We start from the raw sequence: 20,710 nt of genomic DNA on the forward strand, positions 1-20,710 counted from the left end.
ATTAAATTCTCTCAATATGTGTATGTATTTTTGATTCATCGGGCTATCATACAATCCTATCCTGAAAGGTCCAAGTGCATTTTATACTCTCTTCAAGCTCTGAAAGTCTAATATTTGGTAGTTACAATTTATAGAGTAGAAGTAGAGGTGAAGAGATTAATAAATATAAATGGTATCAAATCAGGCTAAATAAGAAGAAATCACTTTGAAAGAAGGGTAGAAATGAATAAGACTATTATAAAAGGTGACGAGCACCCCACTTAGGTATGAGCTGTGCACAGTGACTTTCCAAGTGCACAGTATGGAAAGCTGGGGGGAGGAGTGGGTAGCTTTCCAGTGGAGAAACCTGACAAACACTACTTCAGCAGGTGATCAAGATAAACGTCAATGCCATAAATCATGTTGATAGTTTTTACCTTGATACCATGTGATGAAAATGGCACTTTTCCTCTGAGGTCCTCTACTCAAAACGCATTAGTCTAATCATGAGTAAAACCTGAGACAAATTTCAAAAGTGGGGGCATCCTCTTGCCTCCTACAAAATAACTGGTACATCTCAAAACTGTCAAGGTCATCAAAATTAAGAAATTATCACAGCTAAGAAATGCCTGAATAAACTATGGACTTCTGTTATATTAATTCATTAATTATAACAAATGTGCATTATTCTCTCTCTCTATAAAAGGCTAAGTGACCGACGGTACATCCATCCGACCGACCAACCAGCTGGCTGGTACATATGACACACACTGGCAATTTAAAATTAAATGTTGACTCATGCATATGTGATACATATAAAGCTCTCTCTGGCACTAGTCACACGCATGTTTTAATTTTATAATACTATATTATATATACTATTTTGACATGTAATTTTTTGCAGTAACATAATTACTGCACGAATCTTCTAATAAATTTTCTTTTTTAAAAAATATATTTTATTGATTTTTTTAAAGAGAAGAAGGGAGAGGGATAGAGAGTTAGAAACATCGATGAGAGAAAAACATTGATCAGCTGCCTCCTGCACACCCCCTACTGGGGATGTGCCCGCAACCAAGGTACATGCCCTTGACCGGAATTGAACCTGGGACCCTTCAGTCCGCAGGCCAACGCTCTATCCACTGAGCCAAACCGGTTAGGGCTAATAAATTTTCTTTCACTGTACACAGGCCACTAGTATGATGATAATAGGAGAAGCATGGTATAGGGTATATGGGAACTCTGTACTATGTTCTCAGTTTTTTCAGTAAATCTTAAACTGTTCTAATCAATGAAGTCCATTTTTAAAAAAATTAATGAGCAACTATTTATATAAGAACAATGGCCAGTGGCATTAAAATTTTTTTGACAGGTTCACCAAGCCCAGACTGGGCTGGGGGTGTGTGGATGGGTGTCTTAACGTATTGAGAAGGAATCCTTCTGCTATTTTGCCTAACGATTCTGCCTCTCCTGAATTTTCCTGGAATTCTCTTCGATGAAGAGTAGATGTTGTTGTGTACATAAGTTATTGACTTACTCTTTATTCTAATGGCCAGCTCTCCTGCTTTAGGCTACAGCCAACTGGCACCTTGAATATAAAATTTACTAGGTATAAGCTATGTGTTCCCCTAAGAAAGAGTAAAAGTTATTTTATAGTCATGAGCCATTTATAAGCTGCATAATAAACATTAAACAAATTACTTAACCTTTCTGAAACCTAATTGTATCCTTTGTGTGAGTGAGTGAGAGAGAGAGAGAGAGAGAGAGAGAGAGAGAGAGAAAGAGAACAACAAAACCTTGCAGGTTTGAGATGAACGAAAAAATAAGCATGGAGTGCCTAATTCAGTACCTAACGCAGTCAAGTTCCCAGTAAATGAGAGTTAATAATAAACAGGGCCAGCCATCCACATCAAGAGCAGACAATGCCCTTTGGTAGTGCTTAATGTAACTTAGAGCTCTGGCCTTCCAACGCCCTTCCACTCTAACAGGTCACACTGCATCAGCCACCGAGAGGCCTCTCTGCCAACACCCGTGCTGGCGGTTATCTAAGGGAGTCTTGGTCATTCAGCCAAGTCAGGGTCTTTGTTATGGTTCTCATCACCACTGGCCCAAGGGTACATCTCTGCCTGCCAACATCCCGTATTCCTGAAACAAAAACGCAATAAAAAGGGCAGTCAGTGTCTAACACTGAGCTGGGCTTGGGGAGTGGATGGGGAGGAGTTCCTCCTTGTTCCTCAGTTTCCTCAGCACCTGTCACTGAGCTGGGAAGGCCCCGGCTGGGGCAGTCCTGCTTCCTCCTCTTCCCCCACCAGCTCCTGGGCAGCTCCAGACCTTCAGCTCCCAGCAACCAGCGCAGTCCACTCTGGGACTAGAAAGCGCCCATTGAGGGCTTGCAGCTGCCCGTGCCGCTTGCCCAGATACTAAATAAAGCCTCAACTTCAGTTCCAGTGAAGAAGTCACTACTGTGTTCTTCCTAAGCCCAGTCACGGCTATCAAACATTCAAAGCAAACTGGCGATGGTTAAACACTGCATGTGTTTACACCCTGAATCTTGAATCACAATGGGGCGGCTTGAGCTGCCAAGGCCCGGCCAGGCCTGGCTTTATCCTGGACGCTGGAGGCTGTTCTCTAACCCAGCGGACAGGAGTAGAGTTGAGTAAATACCATCTCGCTTTGCTTTTGATAGATGTTTGCTCTCAGAGACTTCAATAGGATTCGTCCGGGGGTGGGGTTGAAGGGCACATACTTGCAGAATCAAGATGCTGCCCCACATTAGTGGGCGTTCAGAAGCTTTGAGGCTTTGTAAGCGATCCAACAAGAGAAAGCCGGAGCTATGTAAAATAAAATATATCCAGACAAATTAAAGGATAACTCGGGTCCGTTAAAAATAAAAAATAAAAATTACTGCTTTGAAGAAGAAGTGGGGAGGGAAACTAGCTGAAAGAATGATGGCAGTGTGGTTAATGGGCTAAGGTGAGTGACAGGTCCCTGGGGCCTTACCTACTAGTCTCTTCTCTTGAGAATTTAAAAGTTGTATTCATTAAAAAAAAAAAAAATACTACCATAAAAAAACCCACTTTGTTCTCCCCTTTTCTGAGGGAACAATACAAAACATAGATTTTCTAATAAATATCTCTATCTATCCTGTCTTTTTAGCTTTTTCAGGGTTTTTTTTTCCTCTCTCTAAATAACATGCCAGGATTCTGTTTTTTCTAGTTATAAAAAAAAAAAAAAGTACCTTATCATCATGGTAAATTGAGAGATGCAGGAGAGAAGTATAATGGAGAAAATGTAAGTCTCGTGTCTTTGAATTAGCACTTGTTAGTATTTTATATCTTTCCTTTGAATGTTTATACACACACAGAGAGAGGAAGAAAAAGGGGGGGGGGGTGTAACATACCTAAATGGAACCCAGTTCTATCTAGCTGTGACACCATGCTTACCATGCTTTTATTTCACCTCTGGTGACCATACCCCTGCCATTAGATATTCTTAAAACAATGATTTATAAGGACTTGGAATATTTTAACCCTGTATTTCTCAGTGCCAGAAAAAGTTCAGAACAGAGTTTTACTTAAACCATGCCATACTTTTAAAAAAAGGATGTTTATAGAGATTAAAAGGAAATTTATTTTGCACTAGATATGTACCACTTCAGAATAATTTAAGAACTGTGATTGGACTCAGCATAGTAGTTGGCAAATACAGGTACAGTAGTAAGGTGAAGTTTTCTCAGCTTCTGATATGCTCCAAGAGGGAAAATGAGGAGGAATGAAAATAGAGCATAAGGGTGGGTGTGGATGTAAGGAACAAAGCCAGGGGTGGGCGACAGTGACTCCGCAGGCACACACACCTACTTCTGCAGGCCTGGCATTAGCTGACATGATCTTAAGAACTTTATAATCAAAACTCAAAAGGATGCAGTGGAAATCACAAAGATTAAGAGGAAAAAACATATTACCAATTAAAGTGCAAAAGAAACAAAGCGATGCCAGCAGATCCCAAGCAGGCATCCAGGGCTGACCGAGCACCTCTGCACACTAGCTGTTCCTGGGATCATGAAGGTGAATGAAAAAACCACAGTCCTTGGCCCAGGGGCCCTCAGAGTCTAATGGAGGAGACATGATATAAACAGGTTATCTCAGTTCCTTGTTGGAAGTGCATGTACAGAGAAATGAATAGAGCCCAGCACAAGAGGGACCAGGATTCACAAAAGATCAGAAGTTCTCCGAGAAGAAGCACCCCTGGAGCCACGGTTAGAAGAATGAGACTCACAAATGTAGGGGAAAGAAGAAATAATCAGAGAACATGTCACACTTGGGTTAGCAAAGAAAAACAACTATATTTTAAAAGGTATTTTTATCATGGCCTTGGGACCTTATGCTATTTGATAGACACTTTGCCCTTTTTTTCTGTAGTAGAAGTATTCCTGAAGAGTTTCGCACAGGATGAACTTTGATATTTTTGAGGCATATTCCAAATAAATAAGGGAACTTGCCATTTAAAGAAACCCTACCATGAATTTATCTAAATAACCCCTTCTTTGTCTGTTTCTTTTTTTTTTTTTTTTTCCCATATGGGACTTTGTACATCACCTGTAGTTAGTGCAATCATGAAAACAGATGTCTTCCTACTTGTTCCATTCATTAGTTCCAAACACAAAAAGAACTTTAGTGAGTTTTATGTTTATTTGCTGACACCCTCCCCACATCCCCCCTGTCCACCGCCTCCACCCCCCCCCCCCCCACACACACACACACACACTCACACACATTCACTACTCTGCTTATTTAGTGAGTATTAACATTCAGATGACAAAAGGCAGGCAACAGCACAGGTAGATGTGGCCAGGGTAAATTTTAAAGATTAACCATATTTATTTTTAATTCAGTTGATTTTGCAAACTACCATATTCGCAAAGCTGATTTAGTATTTTCTCAGGTTATCTTTTTTTCAAACCAGTTTGCAGGCTCCCCCAACAGACACAGTGACTATTAAGGTAGGTCAGGACTATAATTTCAACTTTGCCAATAGAGAAACCTAAAAGAAGAGGCAAGGCTAGCTGCTCCCCCAGGTAGGCCTTGAATTGTCACCTGTTAATAAAACGGAAATATTGTCTGCAGTGACCGGAGGCTGCATCCTCACACAAGCTCTTGGTCCCTCGAGTCTGAACACCATCATTCTTAAGGAACGGGTCATGCTCCACTCTCCGGGTGAATTAGAGTGCTTGATGATGTCGAAAATATCTATGAATTTATGGTGGGGAGGATCACATGCCACACAGGTCAGCTGGAGGGGTGGGGGGCAGGAGCTTGTTCTTGCCTTCCTGTATTTTTCCTCTGATTGCTAAGCCAGAATGGTTTTCACTGTGGTTAGAATAAATAAAGGCTCAGGATAACCTCTCCCCCCAAACAGAAACAAAAAATTCAGTTGTTCTGAAGAACACTGATAATGTGAAATAGAACAACTGTAGCTGTTATTTAAAGGGTCATGGTGGTTTCATTTCCCTTACATTGAATTTTTGTTTTTCAGAATATAGTGTTCCATGGATATGTTTCTAGTTTGAGGAAGCAAACTACTTTTCAAGGCTATACTTTAAAAATATAAGACATCTGAGGAAATTGTATGAAGCTTTTAGGTCGCCTATACATCTTTCTCTCCTTGAACACGGAGAGCACACCCACTGAAAAAAAAATGTAGTAATAGTAATGTTTTCATGATTTTGATTCTGGATTAGTTTAAGAATAGTTTTGGTGAAGATATTGTTCTGGTTACTATTGCTGTATAACAAATCACGCCCGAACTAGTAGCTTCAAAACCACCATTTTCTTTTGTTCGGTTTTGTGAGTTGGGAATTCAGGAAGAGCTCAGCCTGGGCACATTGCACTTGAGTTCCTCCTGCCCTTCCAGTCAGATGCTGGCTGGGGCTCCCCTCATCAAAGGTCCCCTGTGCTCTCTCACAGGCCCACAGTTGAGGGGGTCCCCTGGGAGCTCAGCAGGGGCCGTTAACAAGCCTACACCAGCTTGGAGGTCTCAGGGTAGTCAGACTTCCTGCGTGGTGGCTGGTGAATGCCCCAAGAGAACAAGGCACACATCACACACACACAGCATCACTGTCAACAGACTCAGTTGGTTATAACCCAGTCACTAAGATTGGCCCCCTTTTGTTGGGAGGCATATCAAAGACACATTTTAAAACTGCCGTGCAAGGGTTTGTTTGTTTTTTTCTTTAAAAAGCCCAGCTTATATTTTCTCTCTCTCTCCCTCTCCCTCTCCCTCTCCCTCTCCTCTCCCTCTCCCTCTCCCTCTCCCTCTCCCTCTCCCTCTCCCTCTCCCTCTCCCTCTCCCTCTCCCTCTCCCTCTCCCTCTCCCTCTCCCTCTCCCTCTCCCTCTCCCTCTCCCTCTCCCTCTCCCTCTCCCTCTCCCTCTCCCTCTCCCTCTCCCTCTCCCTCTCCCTCTCCCTCTCCCTCTCCCTCCCTCTCTCTCTCTATTATCTTCAACTAGCAACCAGGATCCTCCTAAAGACCCCACAAGACTGTGAGTTTACTTTGTCCTTAGAGATCCCAGCACCGAGTAGGCTCCAGGTTGTGGAAAATGCTCCAAAATGTTTGTTAAACGAAACAGAGGACTGACAAGCTAAGAACCTTGCCATCCAAATGAAGGAGAAGAAACTTTGTAGCTGCCAAATTTTTACCCTTGATAGGTTGAGAGGCTTATCATGCTAATAAAACCACTCTGTAGAGAGATAACAAGAAAGCTTGGGTTTTTAAAGGTAAACGTGTCACAAAAATCCTGTGTTCCCATCCTCCTCTTCCCAGCTCTCCTCACCCCACCCCAGCTTTGCCAGAGAAGTTGAGTGACATAACTAAGTAATGGAGGTAGTCTCTAACCGTAAATTCTTTTCCATTTCATTGTTGTGTCAGTCACTGTTTGGGGTTTGTACTTTATTAAAAACCGCAGGGTCCAGGGATGTTGAGTATTTAGAGTGAGACTCCTGCCAACCTGTTGATCTCAGCTGGAGTCCTCTTCCTCCAGGACTCTCTACACCTTGCATCAGGCAGATAAAGAAAAGTCCCAGAAAGATCTCACCAGGAGGCCGCAGGACTCTAAGTTGCCCTGTTAGGATATAGGTCAGAAATACAAACTTCCTGACCCTTTCCTCACCTCTTGCAATTAAACCTTAAGTTTCTACATCTGGGGCAGTACTGAGTCTGGAAGGCTTCCTGCGATTTACAAAAAGCCTGTGAGGAAATGGAGATGTCCCTGAGCCAGCCTAAACCTGCAGCAGTGACCTATGGTACCTCCGGGTGGTGACCGCGCACACACACATCTGGCGTGAGACATAGTCCTCCCTGTTGTGGGTCAGGAAGGCAGAATGTCAGGCCACCTATTTTGCATCACAATGATGCAGTTTTGTCAGGAAGATTAGTAAGTTTAAAGTGACCACCCAGTTAATTAACGTAAGGAAAGTAACCACACCTTCTCCTTTGAAGTTTCTGTAGCGCCCCTTAGCAAGAGGAGGCCCTTGCCTTAGCCTGTGTCATGGCTAAGTTGGAGGCTTTTTCAACTCAGTAAATTATGTATTTATTGGTTAAGGAAAATGATAGAACTAGTGTCTGGGACTTGCTCTTAAACTAATACCTTAGGTTAGTCAATTTTCCTTAAACTCATTAAGCCGATGTTTGTGAAAGTGACTGGCTTAAAGAGAGCACTCAGTGTATGTTCCTTCTCCATTTGTTGCCCACAGCACCGTGTAGTGAGTGAATCATGTCCGTTCATGTTCAGTATTTCTCTAAAATCCTCTGAGTCTTTGTTATAAGGAAAAAGTCCATAGCATTTGGTCTCCTGAATGTACTAAGGCAGATCATTCTCCTAAGTCCCCTGTATTAGGGCTCTCCAGAGACCCACCAGAATACATATATGTGGAGAGATTTATTATAAGGCATTGCTCACATCCTGGGCCTGCCAAGTCCCAAGATGTGCAAGCGACAAGCTGGGGACTCATCTTGTGTCCACATGGGGGTGGCCATCTTTGACCACATGGGGGTGGCCATCTTGTGTGTTGGAGTGATGATCAATTTGCATATTACCTCTTTACTATATAGGATAATAAAGCAGTAATATGCAAATTGACTGTCATGCCCTCGCACAAGATGGCCGGCAGGGGAGGGCAGTTGGGGGCAATCGAGCTGGCAGGGGAGCAGTTAGGCATTGATCAAGCTGGCAGGGGAGTGGTTAGGTGTTGATCAGGCTGGCAGGCAGAAGTGGTTAGGGGCAATCAGACAGGCAAGCAGGTGAGCGGTTGGGAGCCAGCAGTCCTGGATTGTGAGAGGGATGTCCGACTGCCAGTTTAGGCCCAATCCCTGTGGGGTCCCAGATTGGAGAGGGTGCAGGCTGGTCTGAGGGACACCCCTCCAGTGCATGAATTTTGTGCACCAGGCCTCTAGTATCTGTATAATTTTATAGACCTGCTGTGAGGTCGGTACTGTTGTCCCATGCTGCAGTCAGGAAACATAAGAAACTTGTCCTAAAGTCACAGAGCAGATAAGCAGCAAGCTCCCTGTGGCCATCTGAAACTAGAGAGCCTGGCTTCAAGTCTAACCACCAAACTAGATACCTCTTAGTTGGGTGAGCCCTCTCTCTGTGACCCAACAAAGCCACAGTCTGTCCCAGTGACTCACAGGGCTGCTGCCTTGCATTGCCAAGTCCCATGGGGATTACTGAGCAAAGGTTCTCTTTTTCTACTTTCAAGCTGTGCTGCTAAACCACAGGTGGAGGTTTATGGGGATGAAATGAAAGGCCAGACCTGCTGAGGTCAGAGATCTCTCCTGCAGACCTTTCCCTACCCTAAGCTTTTTTACACCTGACTCCCTCCATCCTCCATCCCACCATCAATCATATACCCCTTAAAGAACTATACTGTCCATTCCAATCAAACATTGGGTTCCCTTTAAAGTTTTTGTTTCTTTTATAACAAAATTTTAGTTTGCACAGCCAATAGTGATGCTCTCGGTAAATATCACTTTTCTTCTCATTGGTTCTCATCATATACCATATAAGGAGGGCCTCCTCTTTCAGACACAGGCTGGGGACTGCAGATGGGCTGGAGAGCAAAGCAAGCAGAATCCCTCCCTGCCCACACACAGTTTGTAGTCTAATGGGGAAGATAAACATGTTCAAAGACTTACACATAAATGTAAAGCTATCTAGTGACAAGTGCTGTAAAGGAAGGGTACAGAGTTGGGTGAGCCAGAATGGACATTTGACCTACTCAGGGAGGTCAAGGAAGTCTTCCCCAAGGAGGTGGTACAAAGTGCAGATCTGGAGACAAAGGAGAGTGTTTTCACAGGAAGAACCTGCTCAGAGCCCTGTACCCAGGCAGGAAGGAGTGTGGTGATTTTTGAGGAACTGAGAGAAGGCCAGTGGCTGGAGAACAGAAGATGGGGATGCGGTCTATGATGAGGGAAGAGACGGAAGCAGGGGCAGGACTGTACAGCCAGTGTTAAAGATTTGGGTCTATCTGCCTACAGCAGTTCCTTCAATTCTGGCTGCCCATCAGAATGACCTGGGGAACATTTGAAAAATACTTATAAGAGGATCTTACTCTAGAACAATTAAATCCACATTTCTGGAAATGAGACCCCATGCATAGTTTTGTTCTGTTCTGTTTGTTTGTTTGTTTTTTATTGTTCCAGGTGATTTTATTGTGAAACCTGGGTGAGAATCATTGCCATACACCAATGGGAAACCATAAATGTTTAAAAGAGAGTATGTCACTGCATGTGTTTAGGGAGAAATGGATGCCATATTCAGTTTACATTTCAAAAAGCATACTTTGGAGTTAGGAATTAAGATGTTTCAGAAAGAAGACCAAAATAATTGACTACTGAATGATGCAAGGATGGATGGTGTAGTAGCCATGGAGATGAAAAAAAGGATAAATATGAAATATTTCTTGGTGGTTAAACCACTGGGACTGGTGGGATGTTGAAATGATAGATTCAGTGTAGGGGAGAAGAGAGAGGATGATTACCAGGTTCTGTTTACACAACAGGCTGTATAATTGTGCTATTTGTTGAGATGAGGACAAAGATTAGACCCAGACAGGGTTAGAGTGGGGTTGAGACTTTAATTTTAACATGTGGAGTATGCTTTCATTCCATCATGTTGCTTTTTACTTCTGTTTTCTCTAGAACATCTATATGTCCCTCACCAAGCCTTGCTATTTATTATTCACTAAAACAAACAAACAAATGACCACAAACTATTAAGCACTTGCTAAATTCAAGACATTGGCCTAATTAATCTTTGAGTATAATTTGTAGAAGCTTACTGATGAGTAAATAAACTTTTCTAGTACATACACATATTTTCTTAGGAAAATTGTTTCTGTTTCATCTTTTCTATTACTTGTTTATGTTGTGTATTTCTTAAGATGTTTAGTGCCAAGGGAAGAAACCCTCTCCAATAAGCGTAAACAAAGAACATTTTGTTGTAAAGATATAAAGGTATCTCATGGAATACAAAGATGAATCTGCAGCTAGGTTTCAGGAAAAACTAAAATCATGAACTCATGACTTCATGGTATCTCTCCTTAGTGCTTCCTCTCTGCACTTCTGCTTTGTTCTTTCCTCTCCTCACAACCCAGCTCCCATTACTTGTCAAGATAAAAGAAAACATGGCCGTTCACACTTCTGAGGTTTAAGTCTTACAGCTCCGACATCAGGGAGGCTGCCCTGCCTCAGCACAAAATCCAAACCCTGAGGAAGGAACTCACTGGCTCACTTGAACCAGGTGTCCTTCTCTGGACCAATCAACTGTGGGCAGGAAGTAAGACCTGAGGAAAAGGCCGTGGTTTTCCCTATTGATACACTGAACTGTGGCTGAAATGGATGCCTCTGTGATAGTCTACCGGGATTGCGTTGGGACTGAGGTTGCAAGTCCTGGAAAAGCAAGGACTGGATGAATTGTGCAAGTTTGCCCTTACATCCCAATTAGTAAATTACCACAGGATCTAACTGAGAACAATTTCAAGCAGGTTGAGAATTTTACAAAATACTGTATTTCTCTGGACTGGTATTATAATGGTATCTGAAGTTTTCAGAATCTTTTAAATGTTCAGATAGTGAGGGATGCAAATAGATTTGCACTTGTATACGATTTGGACTGTGAAGTTTTGAATTGATTCAACAAAGCGCTGCATTAGTTCTGAAATGATTCTAAGTCTAAATATCATTTGCATTTGTATAGATGGAAAGCTATATAATAAAGTCCACTCTTTTGAGTCTCATTAGCATTTGATTAACAGTAAGACTCCCCAAAGCCCTAAAAGAAGGAGCAGGAGTTGAGATTTCAGTTGCATTTGGGAAAATATGTACTTTGTTCCCGTAGAAACACACTTCTAGATGACAAGTCATGAAGAAGTTGGTTTTGACAGTGTATTCTTTTGAAACTCTAAGATAAAATGAGGGCTTTGCAAATTACTGGTGATGAAAATGATCATAAATAAAGATCTCTTATGAACTTCCTCATGGAAATACTAAGAAAGAACCAGGTCAGTACTTCTATTCTGACTTCCCAGGGAGTGGCCCTCTTTGCAGACTCTACACCTCACGTGCTCATGACCTTTGGAATTTCCCTCAAGGAGTGAACAATCCAGTTAGGATTAAACAAACACACGATTAATGATATTTATAAAATAATCTATTCTTGAGAGTCCAGTAGACAGCCTACAGTAGTTTAAAGAGAAGTGAGAGGCTGGGAGTCCAAGCAAGCTTGAGTGGCTGGGCCAGGACTGGCCCTCGACAAAGCTACAAAGTAGTGCAGTTTGTCTTGGGGGCCTTGAACCCTTGTCCAGCACAGACTGTGTCTTCTCCCCTTTGGACTTTCTGTACTTACCTTTACCTCTCTTTTCCATGTGCTGGCTGGTACCTGCAATTGTTCCAGCCTTGCTCTCAACCCATTTCAACTAATCCTTGCTAGGGTGCTAATTGAAAATTGCAGTGTTATTTCAAACACAGCAGAACTGTGGGTTTAGAAATTTGGGTTATAGACTTGGCTCTGCTGTTATTACTCAGTATCACATAGGGGCAATTTTTCTTGTCCTCAGACTTTAGTTTCCTCATATTTAAAATTATTGGGAATTAGGTAGATGTTAAATTGTCTTCCAGATTTTAAATCATTAGTCTATATAACAACAGCTTTCAGTGTTTGTATTTTTTTTAAAGCTGTGAGACAGACAGTCCCTGTTCTTCCCCAGTATAATTTAGAGCAAGGCTCAGCAACTTTAAAAAAAAAAAAGCCAGATAGTATTTTAGGCCTTGCGGGCCATCAGTCCCTGTTGCAGCTACTAACTCTGCTGAGGAAGCATGAAAACAGCCACAGACAACAAGTTATTTATGAATATAGGCGGTGGGCCAGAGTGGGCCTGTAGGGTATAGTTTGTAGACCCCTGGTTTAGAATATGCTGTGTGGAGCCAAGTTGTTTGGGTTCAAAGCTGAGCTCTACCAGCTCCCTAACCTCTTTGTGCCCCAGTTTTCTTATCTGTAAAATATTAGTAATTGTACTCTGCCCACCTCGTAGGGTGGCTGTGGGGGACTAAATGAATTTATGTGTATAAAGCCCTTGGACCAGTAGTTAATATGTGTTATTAAGTACTGTTATTATTCTCCCTTTTTTCAGCTTCCTTTTGTGTTTTTTTCCTAGGGGAATACTAGGGTAAGAGCCTGCCAGGTGGGAAAACACCTCCCCTTGTAAGGTCAGCTTCTTACTTGGGAGCAGTCTTCAATACATTCAAAGCTGCATTCTAGAGCAAAAGCACATTCCCTGGGACTGCTTCAACCTAATGGCTCTAGTGTTCATTTGTTTGGCATTACTTTGAATCTAAAGACAACTGGTCACGTAGCCTTCTGCAAGGTGGCCAGTTGGTAAGCCGAGAAGTTTCTGAAGCCCTTTCCCAGAAAGAATGAATAAGGAAAAGCTTAGCAAAGCCACCTCCCATTCCACCTCCCATTAGGGAGAATACTGGGCTTTTAGTATTACACAGAGATTGGTGCGGGAAGGTTCCCTGAATGATGGGAATATTAGGGTACAGTTTTAGCGGGGTCCAACATGGACTGTGGAAAGGAGATGGTGTTCGTGGATCTGGGGGTGTATGCCAACATTCATGGTCAGGTAAATGGCTTGGGAACGGATACATTTTTTTTCCTCTTCGAATTCAGTGACTAAAAAAAAAAAAAAAAAAAAAAAATAGCAGGAATTGCCAACTCCTTTGCCGTGGAATGGTATGGTAGAGTATTTTATAGCATTTCAGGTTTAAAGAAGTTTGGCCTTCGATTGCATCATCAGCCTGCATAGCTCCTCCTGTTTTTCATGTGGCACAGTGCCTAAATTATGTACAAGATTATTAATCTTTTACAAGGGCATTGTTGACAGGCCTGTAATTGTGTAGACGAGTCATAAATCTTTTCTTCAATAAGTCAACGGTGCCTGTTATATTTGGCAAGTATTTACCAGGTACTAGCTAAGCCGGAATGATAGCAGTGAGGCCACAGGCTGGAACAGGGAGTCCTGTGCCTGGATTCATGGAACTTAGATTCTTGTTAATGATTCTGATACCAATTAGCTGTGTGACTTGGAGTGTCAACTAACTTTGTAACATGTAAGTCCTTTGGGACTAAGTTTCCTTATCTGAAAAACTAGAGCGTTAAACTAGATGCTTGAGGCTCTTGCCAACTCTGTAATTCAGGATTACCCAAAGTGAGAGAGGAGTTGATCCCAGAGGTCTGAAATTCTGTGTTGATCAGCCCGCATCCTTTTGGGCCTTTTCAGAGTTCCTCCTCGATTTGTGGGGGTCATAGATAAGTTAGTGATCATAGTGGTTAGACTGAAAGTTGCCCAGAAGTGGCATATTACAGGTGTAAAATGCAGAGCACACTAACCTGAAGGCAGGCACCACTGAGCAGTGAGGCAGCATGTGTTACAGTCCCAGAGTCAGAGACCCAGGTAGAGATTTGGTTCTGTTACTTACCATCTATGGGACTCGGGCCAAATCACACAGCCTTCCCGAGTCTGTGACTCCATCTATAAAATGGAAATCATGACACATGTTCTGCCTACAACCCACGGCTGGTCCATTAAATAAGACGATTCCTGTAAAAGCCCTCTTTAAACATTAAAACTCGACACAAAAGCCATCATAAGCACGGCTCCCTTCTTAAACCAGAAAACACAAAATAAATGTTTTTCAAACATTTTAGTGGTAAAAGAAACGAACAACCTATCAGACATCCTAAATTATCACTAGTCATTCCTTCAAAGTGCATTTTATTCAGAACTGGAGAAAGGAAATCCTTGTTAACATTGTGATACTGCCACCCAACAAGGATTTAGAGTGTTAAAATGAAAGATTCTAACCACTTTTAGAAAAACTGGTACTGTCACAATACAGCCTGACCTTTTCTAAAGCAATTTTCTTTGCGCACACAGCTTGGCAGGACCCAGAGAAAAGGCTGTGTGATAGGCGCTCGATTGGGGAGGCTGATGGTAATGTGTTCCTTTATTCTGCAAAGCTGGCTGGATACTCACTCAGGGCTAGGCTCTATCGGAGCACTGACACTTCTGGATCCCTTCCAGTGGCGGGAACAAAGGCTGGTGTTTCTTTTGAAAAATTCTTTCTGAACAGTGAGATTGTCCAACAGAGTTTCCTTGATAAAGGGCTCATTATCTATTGGTGTGACTTTGCCCTTAATTTTTATGCTGGCAGTGCCAACATGGGCATATTTAACCAAATCCTTTTACCCAGACAGCTGTAATAGCACCCTAACAATTGTGCTTGGGTGAGGTTTAAAATCAATTATGGGCTAAATTTCCAATTAGTTGAATCACTAATGAATGTAGTTTGTTGGTTTGCTTTCCATTGTATTTACAGTTCTTGTCATGTTTCAAATGCAAGCTCCTTTAAAAAAGAAAAAAAAAAGGTAGAATGGTTCAGAAATTCTTCTTTAATTCAAATGACACATCTTCATGGACCTAAAGATCTATGGTTGCTTTTGTTGGAGTAAAGTGGCTTCAGAACTTTGGGAAAAGGTGACCTCTGAGAAGGCAATTGATAGAACAATTAACATGTGATGAATCACCTAAGACCGTGGTCGGCAAACTGTGGCTCGAGAGCCACAGGCGGCTTTTTGGCCCCTTGAATGCGGCTCTTCCTAAGCCTTAGGAGTACCCTAATTAAGTTAATAACAATGTACCTACCTATATAGTTTAAGTTTAAAAATTTGGCTCTCAAAAGAAATTTCAATCGTTGTACTGTTGATATTTGGCTCTGTTGACTAATGAGTTTGCCGACCACTGACCTAAGAGAGAATCTGTAGAGAGTGATGGAGAACATCTTGTGTTACCCTGTCTAAAAAGCTGATTACGTTTTAGTCTCTGAAGCAGGATGGGGATGTGATGTTAGCTCAGGAAGCTGAAAGCTAGCTAGTGTGCTGAAAGCTTTGTAAAACATTTTTAATCAAAGTGAGGTAGTTCATGGAGTCTACAAAAGGAGATGTCATAGGGTAGAAGTGATTCCATGTTTATCAGACATACCAGGGAGAAAGTTTCTGAGATGTGGGATACACACATCCTGCTCACTAGGAAGATGTACTCCTTTGGTGCCTCGGACATTTCACCAAGGTTTTCCAAAAGCAGAATGAAATATCCCTCCAGCCTCTTCACCATCATTTACCCTGAAGGTTTTCAGGGCGCATCCATGTTGTAGTATGTATGATAACTCCATTCCTTTTCAAGGCCGAGTAATAGTCCATTGTGTGTATATAACATACTTGGTTTATTCATCTGTGATGATGAACATTTGGGTTGTTTCCAGCTTTTGGTTATTGTGAGTAATGCTGCTATGAACATTGGCATGTAAGTACCTGTTTAAGTTCCTTCTCATTGTGATTTTAGCTTGCATTTCCCTAATAACTAAAGATGTTGAACTTCTGTACATGAGCTTATTTGCCATGTATTTATCTTCTTTGGTGAAATGTTTAAATCTTTTGTGTATTAAAAAAATTGTGTTCTTTGCTTTTTTATTACTGTGTTGTGAGAATTCCTAATGTACATTTTGCAAATATTTTCTGTGGCTTTCTACTTCCATAACAATGTTTTTTTTGAGGACTAAAGCTTTTCAATATTGATGAAGTCCAACTCATTGATTTTTTTTCTATTTATAGTTCATGCTTTTGGTGTGTATATTTAAGAAATATAGGGTGTCCCCCAAAACATATACACACATTTTGAACAATTATAAAGGCAGTGTTTATTAAAATACACTTCCTTTTCAAAATGGAGTGATCAGCTGTTAAAGTCTGTATACATTTTTTGGGACACCCTGTGTATGTGTTTTAGGCTCACCTGTATGATGTACAGCGCCGTAAAACCATAAATTGGTGGTCATCACACTTATGTGACCTAACCCAGGTTTCAGAGGATGTTGAAATAATTGCCAGTATTTATTAATTGAGAAATTGCCCATAAAAATCTAGATTTTAAAACTTTTCTTTGAAAATTGAAAGGTCTGGCAAATCTGGGCTTATATCCCTGTGTGGCAACAACCAGCTAAACTCTAGTACCAGCTGCTTCCTGTAAGACCAGACATTTGGGCTCCCGTCTCTCCCCAGCTGACTTTCCTGGTGCACCTTTCCTACCTGGTTCCTCCAAGGCAGTAGTTCTTTTAAACCTGGCTTCCCATCGGCATCCCCCGAGGACCTTACAAGCTACTGATGCCTGTGTCCCACCCCTAGAGGTTTTGATAGAATCCACCTGTGGTGCAGACCAGGCAATTCCAAATATGTGGCCACAATTGAGGATGCCTGTCTAAGACAGAGCACCTCAAAGTTTAACTTGCATATCAATCACCTGGGGATCTTGTCAAAATGCAGATTATGATTCAGAAGGTCTGGAATAGGGCCTGGGATTTTGCGTATATAACATGCTCCTAGATGGTGCCACTGCTGCCGGTCTATGGTCCTCTCTTTGAGAAGAAAGGCTCTAAGGCATTTGTATTTGTTTAACTTTGTTTTTTGAACCCTAAACTACATACTTAGGATTCAAGTCTAGCACTGACATTGAGGTAGCTGGAGTGATGATGGCAAATGGGAGTATCCCCCTGGTCCTTATTGAGGAGGACACTGATCTGCTTGCTGTGGCCAATGACAGCCTTTCAAGGTGTGGGGGCGGGGGAGGCCTTGACTCCCTTAGGTCTGACTCCCAAAATGCCTTCACTGTCCCCAGTTGCACGTGACAGTCTCCTTTTGGTAAATTGCAAGTCCTCTGACATTTTGAGCTTCTTGATGGTGGCACCACTTGTCAGCCAACAGTTTGGTCTTTACTGATTGAACTGTGGTGTTGGTGCGCTTATTTGAGCGTTTTATTACAGTCGTTTTTAGTCTGCATTCCCAGATACCCTAGGCCTAGAGCAATGGTTCTCAAACCCCAGCAGGCACCAGACCATTTGGAAGGCTTATTTAAACAGATTGCCAGGCCCCCTCCTCCCACCCCCGTATTTCTGATTCAGTGAGGACAGAGAATTTTCATTTCCAACGAATTCCCAGGAGATAAAATGTGGCTGCTCCAAAGGCCTATCAGCTCTTTTGGCCTCAGTTCCATTTGGAGAGTCCAGATAAGATTTTATTTTCTTTAATTTAAGTTTGAATACAGCTGTTTTGTTGCCTTTGTTTTATTATTTCATAGAAACCAATGGAAATGATGTAAATAAAAATGTTAATATTAGTAATATGGCAAAGGTATCAATTTAATACAGATGACACAAAGACTGAAATTATTCAGTTCATGAAAAAAGAGAAATATAGTCCTTCCATGGACAGTCTTTGGACTTATGTTAAGTGTTCCAATATGATGGTAAAAAAATTTTTTTTAAGTACAATATGTACTGGAAATAAATTACTGAAGACTATCTTAAAAAGGAAGCTCAATTAAGGCTTTCCTGCTATTTTTAAGTTTGAACTGGGGTTCTCTCCTGCTCAGTCTCTTTCCAGGAACTCCTCATGTACAAAAAGAGGAGATTGCTGGTAAGCTTTCTTCAGACCCAACCAAGCCTAAAGGAAACACTGTAAACATCACAGCAGTTACATTTCAGCTTACTGCATTGGATCAAAGCAATTCTACCACAGGATGAGGCACCTCGCTTTATTTACAAAGCTCAGACAACATAGGAGGGCCTTCATTTTACATAGTAGGTGGGAAGGATGTAGCTTGATAAACTTCCTATTTACTTTTAAATAGAGTGGATTCTTAAAACAGGTAGGTAGCTGTCTGCTTCTGCATTTCCACTTCAAGAGACATATTAGAATAATAGAAATGCTAGTTCCTGATTAACCCAAAGTAGAACTTTTCCGTTAGAATGTGAGTCACCTTAAAAATGGTATTTTCGCCCTAGCTGGTTTGGCTCAGTGGATAGAGCGGCATGGGGACTGAAGGGTCCTGGGTTTGATCTCCGTCAAGAGCACATGCTGGAGTTGCGGCTGGATCCCCAGTGGGGGGCGTGCAGGAGGCAGCCAATCAATGATTCTCTCTCATCATTGATGTTTCTGTCTCTCTCTCCTCCCTTACTCTCTGAATTCAATAAAAATACATCTTTTTAAAAATAGTATTTTCTAAGGACAGTCAATAAATTTCAGAATGCTCTTTCCTCTACTTCCAACACCCACTGGAATAAACCACCAAATTCAAAGTTTGACAAATAAGTGCTTGGTGAAAAAAAATGTAATATTCTTGCAAGGAAATTGGGAGAGAGCAGTAAAGAGGCTTTTTGGGGCAAGCAGGCTGGGCGGTGAAGAGGAGGAATCTGGGAAGAGCTTTATAAAAAGCGATCCTTAGGTGTTTTCATGGAAAACAGCGGAACACCAGGTGCTGGCATGCCATCTTACCCAACATCAGGTTTGGGGGTGGCAACTTAAGTCATGGTTATTATGTGAAGAATCTGCCTTTGAAAGCGAACATATTTATGGGCCAGTATAATTCAGGTGAGCTCCCTCCACTGACCCCGTGCACGAACATGGAGAGGGAGGGCCGTAGTCTGCCTGAGCGACCTACATTTGCTTCGTCATCTCAGTACTGCAAGGGATCAGCCCGTTGCGCCCTCATAAAACTGCCCTTCTGGCGGACCCGCCTGGCTCCCGGTGGCGGCGGTGCCAGGCTCTTGGAGTTCGCGGCAGGCTGCGGGCGCTCGTCCCTCCGGTTCACCCTTTCACCCTTCCTTCACCCCCGGGCCCACGCGGAGTGGCGTGGTTTTCCGCCCACTCCCGAGGCTGTGCTGGCGAGGCCGGGAATTGCAGGGGCCTCCCGGCTTTGGCGAGCCCCTGAATCCGAGTCCTTCCCGCCCAGCCACTCTGCTGGGGGCTGAGGGCTCCCAAAAGGCTGGGGTTGGTTTCCAGACGCTCGGATTAGAGACGCAGCCTCCAAGTCAGTCTCAACTTGTCCCCGACCTCCCCCAGCCCAGCTGCCTCCCGTCTGGGAGACGCCCAGCAGCCGGCTCTGCAGCGGGCGGGCAGCAGCCTGGCGGGCTCGGAGGACGCAGACCCAGAGCGCTCCACAGCGGAGGCAGCGCGCGCCCCGGGCATCCCCGCGGCGGGAGCGGAAGGCGAGCGGGGCGACTGGCGAACCGGCGACGGGAAGGGTCCTCAGGTCAGAGCTCCGCCCCACTGGCCGGCTGGCCGGGAGGCGGGCGCGGAGAGGGGCAGCGGCGGAGGGCGCGGCGCCAGCGGAAAGGGGCGGGGACGCGGGCGCTGGTTGGCGCGGGCTCGGGGGCGGGGCGCACGGGGCGGGGCCGGAGGCGGGGCCGGCGCCGGGCGCTGGAGCTGCGGGCGCGCGGAGAGGAGTCGCGAGCAGCTGGAGTGGAGTTGGAGGAAGCGGCTGCTGCGGCGAGGCTGGCGGGCGAGCGGCTGGGCGACGGCGAGCTCGGATTGAGAACGCCGGCGGGTCGGAGCCGGGGCAGAGGCGCGTCGGAGCTGTGCGCGCTGGAGGCCGCCGCTGCAGCCCGGGCTCGGGAGAGGAAGGAAGCCGGCCCGCGGGGGAGGTAGGCGGTGGCAGCGGGTCGGGGTGTGTGTGCTCGGGAGGGGGAGGCGGTGCGTGCGCGCGGCTGTCGCCGCTCTCTTCCTGTCACCGGCGGCGGCTTCTTCAGCGGAGCCCAGCCTGGGGTGAGCGGTCGGCCGCCGGTCGTCCTCGCCGCCGGCATCTTGCGCCCGTCCGGGGCCCCGATCGCAGCCAGCGTCCTGGCTCCCGCTTCCCGGCCTCCGGCGAGCCGGTACTGCACGCCGCCGGGCGCTGCCGTCCCCGAGCTGCAGGCGACCCCCCGGCTTTCCCTCGCCCCTCCGACCACTTCGGAGGGTCTCCACTGTTGCCTGGCTGCAGTTTTCTGGAGTCCTTCACCGGAGGAGAGCGCCCTGGCCGCTGCCGTTGCGTTAGCGGGAAGGAGCGATGCCTTCCTCCGTGCCCTCCAGCTGCAACCAGGGTCGTGGCCTGGGCCATCCTGGCGGGCGGGGCGGCGGTGGTCCCCGGAGCCCACTGCCAGCCCTCCCCCCACCTCCCCGAAGTTTGTCTCCCTCCTCTTCCGGGGTGGAGGAAGTGCGCCTCGGGGCAGCCGGTCGCCGGGGCCCCAACTCTGTGTCTAGTGCCGGCCGGGCCTGGGCAGGTTGTTAGAGACACGCTTAATGGGGTCTTGGA

General features: G+C 44.4%; 1 protein-coding gene across 4 annotated transcripts in view; it reads left to right on the forward strand.

Annotated features, from left to right (window-relative positions):
* Nucleotides 1-19,927: 19,927 nt before the first annotated feature.
* The window catches only part of PIK3R1 (phosphoinositide-3-kinase regulatory subunit 1), an 83,399-nt gene continuing 82,616 nt past the window's right edge, over nucleotides 19,928-20,710 (forward strand). For 3 of the 4 annotated variants that reach the window (XM_036309166.1, XM_036309159.1, XM_036309161.1), the window contains exon 1: nucleotides 19,928-20,063. The gene's annotated coding sequence lies outside the window, so the exon portion shown is untranslated. The remainder of the gene's footprint in view (nucleotides 20,064-20,710) is intronic. The other variant, XM_036309163.1, reaches the window with a different exon arrangement.

This window comes from Myotis myotis, unplaced genomic scaffold (genome assembly GCF_014108235.1).
Source record: "Myotis myotis isolate mMyoMyo1 unplaced genomic scaffold, mMyoMyo1.p scaffold_m19_p_5, whole genome shotgun sequence".
NCBI lineage: Eukaryota > Metazoa > Chordata > Mammalia > Chiroptera > Vespertilionidae > Myotis > Myotis myotis.